The sequence below is a fragment of the Ostrea edulis genome, chromosome 9 (genome assembly GCF_947568905.1).
Source record: "Ostrea edulis chromosome 9, xbOstEdul1.1, whole genome shotgun sequence".
NCBI lineage: Eukaryota > Metazoa > Mollusca > Bivalvia > Ostreida > Ostreidae > Ostrea > Ostrea edulis.
In genome coordinates this window covers 16,751,999-16,759,558 of record NC_079172.1, presented here as the reverse complement: position 1 = coordinate 16,759,558, position 7,560 = coordinate 16,751,999, and positions in this window count along the sequence as shown.

Below are 7,560 nucleotides of genomic sequence, written 5' to 3'. Positions count from 1 at the left end.
CGTACTTTTTTGTTTGACTTTTTTTCATATGTGAGTATTGTTTAAGATAAAGTTAACTTTGAAATACAAAGAAGCTTTACAAATACTATTAAAGTAATAATGTTTGAATGCCATTGCTTCGCTTTGATTGAAAGATCTAAAAATACTAGAAATGATTAACTACATTCAAATTCTTGTCAAACATTTGCAGCAAAAGCTTTTATGAAGTGAAAATAGTGTAAAGGCAAACAATTCTAGAATTACGAGTGAAAGGATGTGTAATTTAGCCTTAAAAGAAATATATGATTTACAATGATACCAAACTTCAAAGTTGACATTGTGATAGATAAGGATGCCTAATTAGCATTAAAACATTCCCTTAACGCGCCAATGTTAGATGTTATTTTGTAATTCCACTTAAAAGCATATCAAATTCGCCTCGTTTCGTTTCTAATGTGTTATAATTATTTTACAGTTCTGCATAGTCTTGCATAGAAAACATTTCCCATAGAGCTCTGTAACTATGCTGTGACGGATGACATTTTGTCATTTGAGACCAGAAGTGTCGGTGGAAAAGTCCCTCATATCGGCACTCTAATTAACAGAATCGTATCCTACTGTATCAAATTAAAATCGTTAATTTGTCTTCATTTTACACAATAAAAATCGGCAGCACTTGATCCCTCTATTCATTTATTTCAACAAAGTGCTGTTTCGCATTTTCGCTGCATTAACTGTTTTTCATTGTTGCTTGAAATATCAATGCAAAATTGCTAGGTGCAGTAGACTGGCGTATGCCTCATATTAGATACAATATGCACATGATACATGTATATGTCCTGAGAGTAAACATAGCATAAAAATTGGATGGTTATAATCTAGATGTATATATATATATAATTTTTGAAAATACATGAAAGTATTAACTGAGACGCTTCACATGAGAATCATTTTCATGAAGCGCCGTTGCTCTTAATTAAGAATTATGCCGGATCGATGCTTCTTTCTAATATTTACTCTATACTTTCATTTCGGAATAATAGACGTGCTATGTTTATTTGTACGCGTATAGTTTACATCTACAACACATTTATGAGGAAATGGCAATCATTACGAATTTTAGAGATATTGTAATTTATGAAATCTCTACGAAGACTTCTTCGTGATTCTCTCTCTCTCTCTCTCTCTCTCTCTCTCTCTCTCTCTCTCTCTAAACAATTTGATATGTCCTAGGGGCAGCTCGTCCCTTCCTCAGGACAAACGAAAAAGTTTTACTAATATAAATAGAAATGAAGGACCCCGGGACACACCAGATGAACAATGCAATAATGATGTGATTTGAAAGCTCAATGCCGAAGCGAAGTGACAGGAGTTGTGTTTGAAATTCTGTTTTAAAAGAAAGAAATACGGGGGGAAATTCAATAATGGTACGATTTAAAAACACAAGGTCATAAATTCAAGGTCGAAACGAGGTGAACTGTAGAGCGAGAGAATACATATCTTATCCACTTAAACTGTTTAACGGTTATTTACCTTGTTTGGCCTTAAAGTTTTTCTTTAAAAGCTTTGCAAAGTTCACAACAGTTTTTTCGTAGAAGGCACCATGCCTTTGTCAACACCTTTCACTCAGAAAAAACATACAAGTTCTCGTTAGCAACCTTGACTATAAAACACAGGTATTGCATGCTGTATTCGGCGTGTTTGTTGCGGGTTCTATTCACAAACTAAACAGTATCCATGTTGGAAGCTTATTTGAAACTCGGCACATTGTAATAAACAGAGATTTGATACGAAACATTTAATACAACTAGAAGTGCGTTTCAATTAAAAACAATCTAGATGGAAAACATAATATGAAAACAAATGTGTTTGTGGGGGATTCAAACCCGGTCGTTTTAAAAAATTGTTACCTATATAGAAGCCGTTGACCTTACCCACTGAACCACGCAGTAGACCATACATTTCTGAGGAAATTTAACGTACAGGTGAAGTTGAAAATAATATCAGTGAAGTCGAAACGACTTCTTGAAATTTACAACAACAAAAATGCCCCTGTGAAACAAAATTTCAAAGCGACAGTTTTTTAGTGGAAAGCTTGAAGAACATGTTCATGCTATATTTATTTTGTTTCAGGCAGTCAGTTTTTCTAAAATTCGGGGTTACCCCTCCATTTTAACGCTAAAAATCATATAAATCGCTTATTGCTTGATTTGAACTCGAATTATTTTGGCTAATTTTTGTCAATACACGTCTTGTAAACTTATTTTCAAAAATGTTTGAATCAAGACTTATGTTCTAATTGGTTTTATCATATATTTGAATAACTTAATTTTATCGATCTTTCCTGCAACACCTCTAGGGAAATGTTTTCCACTAAAATGATCAAAATCTACAGTCTAATGTGTTTAAAAGGTTTCACAAAAACATTAAATGGACTGGTTCACGATTTTCCTCCAAATTTTGCTTTTCACATTAAGTGATCAAAATCTACAGTCTAATGTGTTTAAAAGGTTTCACAAAAACATTAAATGGACTGGTTCACGATTTTCCTCCAAATTTTGCTTTTCACATTAAGTGATCAAAATCTACTGTCTAATGTGTTTAAAAGGTTTCACAAAAACATTAAATGGACTGGTTCACGATTTTCCTCCAAATTTTATTTTTCACATTAAGTGATCAAAATCTAGTTTAATATGTTTAGAAGGTTTCACAAAAAAATTAAGGTTATTCATGATGACAGAAGCTCATTATAGAGAGTTTATTATTTGTTTTGAAAACAAAGATTGAGGTGTGTTATTGTTTATGGTTTTTCAAAATAAATGGATATTGGCCAAGTTTATTATATATATCACATCTCAAGTATACTTTAGGTAAAATGTGTCATTTAAAAGTTAAAATTTGTGATTGTACAAAATGAAGATGCTTTAAATTACAAAATTACAGTTTCATCGGATTGTTTGTTTACATAAAAAGACTCGAGTCTTTGTTTACATAACACAGAATCAAAGCTAAAATATTGCTCTTATCCTTGCATTCGGACCGTCCAAATTTTGGTTGTCAACATTAAATGAGCTATATTTTTAATTTTTAACATAAAAAATGAAAAACATTTCTTTCGCAAAACGTGAACCAGTCCCCTTTTAAGGCTATACATGTACAATACAACAGAAGCTTATTTTAGAAAATTTATTTGTTATACATGTAAACAAAGATTGCGGTATGTTATTGTTTACGAAGTGTTCAAAAGAAATGAATGTTTATCATATCTATCACATTTCAAGTAATCTTTAGATAAAATGTGTCATCTAAAAGTTAAATGTTTAACTCTGCAAAATTAAGATGCTTTAAATTACAAAATTAACATTTCACTGGTTTGTTTGTAAACATGAAATGACTCGAGTCTTTGTTTACATAACACAGACTTAAGGCTAAATTATTGCTTTTATTCTTGAATTCAGAAGGTAAACATTTGGGATGTTATATTTTCAATGTTTGACACCGGTTCGAATCCCACTTGCGCCGGTAATTGAGAAAGTTTCCCAGTTTACTTTCGGAAGGTCGGTGGTCTCTTCCCAGGTACATTGTATTTGGGTTCTCTCTTCCACCAATACAACAGCAAAAACAAAACAAAAACCAAAAAAAAATCCCGAAAAATATCTTTTTAAAAAAATGTGAAGCAGTCCCATTAAATATCTTTTAATTTTCATTTTCATTATTATCTTATCTAAATATTCTGTCCTTTTTAATGAAGGAAAAAGAGTTTCACTTAAATGTCATTAACGAAAATATTCCTTGCCTGGCAAGTATTTAGATCTACGGAAGCGTATTACTGCCAATTGATATAATTTTTTGCTGTGTCGTACGTACGAGATACTAAGTCGTACGAACGAGATACTAAGTCGTACGTACGAGATAATAAATCGTTTTCACGAGATAACATGTCGTACGTACGAGATATTAAGTCGTACAAACGACATAATAAGTCGCAATTACGAGATAATAAGTCGTTTAAATGACATATACTAAGTCGTACGTACGACATAATATGTCGTTATAACGAGATAATAAGTTGTATTTACGAGATAATAAGTTGTACGAACGACATGATAAATCGTAATAACGAGATACTAAGTTGTAATGACGAGATAATAACTCGTACGAACGAGATACTAACTCGTACGAACGAGATACTAACTCGTACGAACGAGATAAGAACTTGTACATATGTACGTACGAGATACACTAAGTCGTACGAACGACATAATAAGTCGTTATTACGAAATACTAAGTCGTAATAACGAGATGATATGTCGTGATAACGAGATACTAAGTCGTAATAACGAGATAATAAGTCGTACGAACGACATAATTAAGTCGTAATAACGAGATACTAAGTTGTGCGTACGACATAATAAGTCATAATAACGAGATAATAAGCCGTAATAACGAGATAATAAATCGCACACACGAGATACTAAGTCGTAATAACGAGATAATAAGTCGTAAAAACAAGATACTAAGTCGTTATAACGAGATAATAAGTGGTACAAACGACATACACTAAGTCGTACGTACGAGATTTTTTAAAAGTGGTTTTAACGAGGTAATAAGGATAAAAAATACACTCATGAACACTTTAGTCTTTTACATTTAGTAAAAGCTACAGATTCAAAGAGTAGGGTTTTTGACTATACCAGTACAGAGCAAGAATTTAGCATTGTCATGACCTTCATTCCCTGTCTCCAAAGGAAAACTGAATACTTTTGAGACTATAATTTAAAGCTTTTGTAATTTCTCCAAACTTAGATGGAGAGCATGTTCATTGGAATTTTTATACCGTGCATAGACATATAACCAAGAGGCAGTAGTAACTCTTGCTTTTCATAACAGCTTGTATGATACTTAATGATTTACTATGAACTTTTTACCAATTTTAATTTTTATCAAGGTTAAGGTCCTAGAATTTGATTACAGTCATATTTAGGATTGAAAACTTTTACAATGACAGAAAACATCAAGCTTATACTTGGTTTGCTTATGATCTTGCACCTGGGTCTTTATTAAGATTATAAAACTTTCTCAAGAGATATTCCTGAAACTGTGTTAATATGCTTGACACAAAGTCCGTTTAGGTTCTGACAGAGTATTATGACTTTCAAGGTGTCTAGGTCAAGGTCATGTAATTCAAAGTACAGGTTGTATTCATGGGAGTTGATCAAAGAAAACTAGTTCAATGCTTCTTGCTGAACAGGAACAAGGTTTTCATTAGTTTTGAGCTCATTTGAAGCTAAAAACTTTCTGGGTCACCTGTTGTCTGGTGTCCATTTATTTATGTCTATCTGTAAACTTTATAATTTTAAACTTATTTAAAACCAAAGGGCCAATTTTCAACCAAACCTGGCACAAAACATTCATACGTGTAGGTTGAGTAGAATCTAATTTGTTCAACTGAAGTGCCACACTTCTGTCAAAGGAAAGATGTGCAGAGAATAGTAAAAATAGAACAACTGCTCCATAATTTACAAGGCATGCAGTGTCTTCATTATACCGTGTCATGATATATTACATTTGTATAAACCACGACCTCTGGGTGAATATATTCAATCAATTCTTTTTTCTTGGTATCGGGGTAGAAAAAAGTCAAACATCAAATCCAGTACTCAAACTTTTATCTATAGATAGATTAGATAAAAGTTTGAGTTCTGGATTTGATTTTTGACTATATATATATATATTGATTTAAACTATATTTAAATTATAAAATTGTATTTCTCTTCGCTCTTTTTACATAGAAATCATTATTCTTTTAGTCATTATAACTAGTGTAAAATTATGACACGCACTATCATTTTACATCTCGTTTTAAAACTTTGCGTATCTTTATGTCATAATTACTTTTAAGACGCCTTAGTGTAGGGTATTCCTAAGACAGCTTTGATTTACATCCAAAGTTTGTCTAAAAATGACCTTAAAATTCCCCTTGATTTCAGATATGTCCTAGGAACTTTTTGAAGAAGAATCTTAGGAATTTTTGTAAACAAGGCTGCTGAGGCATCGTAGTGTGCAAGAGGTGAATTCGCTATATACAATTCCCAAAACATTTCATGTATACTTTATACGATTAGGAGCTATATAATGTATGCAGGCAACCGAACCAGAAGAAACACTTTCTTTATTACATATACTAGTAAACACTTTTGTTACATTGTTTACAATGTGAAAAAAACCTGGACAAGAGATAAATGAGTACATGCAGGTTACAGATAACTTGAAGGTTTATGTTAATTCATGTAAACTTCCGGTGATTTTCAAGCTAAAATTATTAATATCAACCGTTTATGCAAAATCCGTTTGGCTTCAATTTATCATAAGAGTCTACGTGCTATACAAAATCTGGTCCACTGCATAAGTATTTTCGCCTCTGAAGTCTGTTTCGCTGTCTTGTTTCAACGCCCTCTGGATCAATAACTTGAAGTAATAAAATCGAACACTCTCCTGATTCACAACAAAACCATTCTTGATATACTTCAAGTGTAACAGTTTATATACTTGTAACTGACCCGAAACTTCACAAGCACGTCAACTGTTTCTACGCCGTCCATATTTGTTGTTTGGAGAAATTATGTCATTCATAAGGCTTAATTATGTCGTAATAACGACTTATTATCTCGTTATTACGACTTATTATCTCGTTATTACGACTTAGTATCTCGTTCGTACGACTTATTATCTCGTAATTACGACTTATTATCTCATTATTACGACTTATTATGTCGTACGTACAACTTATTATCTCGTTATTACGACTTAATCATGTCGTTCGTACGACTTATTATCTCGATATTACGACTTAGTATCTCGTTATTACGACATATCATCTCGTTATTACGACTTAGTATCTCGTAATAACGACTTATTATGTTGTTCGTTCGACTTAGTGTTTCTCGTACGTACAAGTTCTTATCTCGTTCGTACGAGTTAGTATCTCGTTCGTACGAGTTATTATCTCGTAATTACGACTTATTATCCCATTATTACGACTTATTATGTCGTTCGTACGACTTAGTATCTGGTACGTACGACATATTATCTCGTAATAACGACTTATTATCTCGTACGTACGACTTAGTATCTTGTACGTACGACACAGCAAAAATTATAGCAATTGGCAGCAACACACTTCAGTACAGATCGACTTTAAATGACAATGAATGTTATTTTCCTTAAAATCTGTTATTAGGATCACACATATAAATTAATATTTTATTTTATAAAATTATTACATACTACATGACTTTTTTTTGTAGCATATATTAAGTGTCAAAACATTTTTTTTTTTATAATTCCACGTGTATTTTCAAACAGTAATGGTCCTGATTTTTGTTCCAGATATACATACATGTATGGCTGGAATTTTTTTATATCAGAATCAGAAATATTTTCTTAAAGTGTCACATACCAATATACCAATACAATACTAAATTACAATATATATATAATATATTTTTTTTTGTAAAGCTTCTGAAGATGTAATGAAATCGCTAAAGCTTTACGGAGGATTTCTGTGTTTTCTTTTCATAT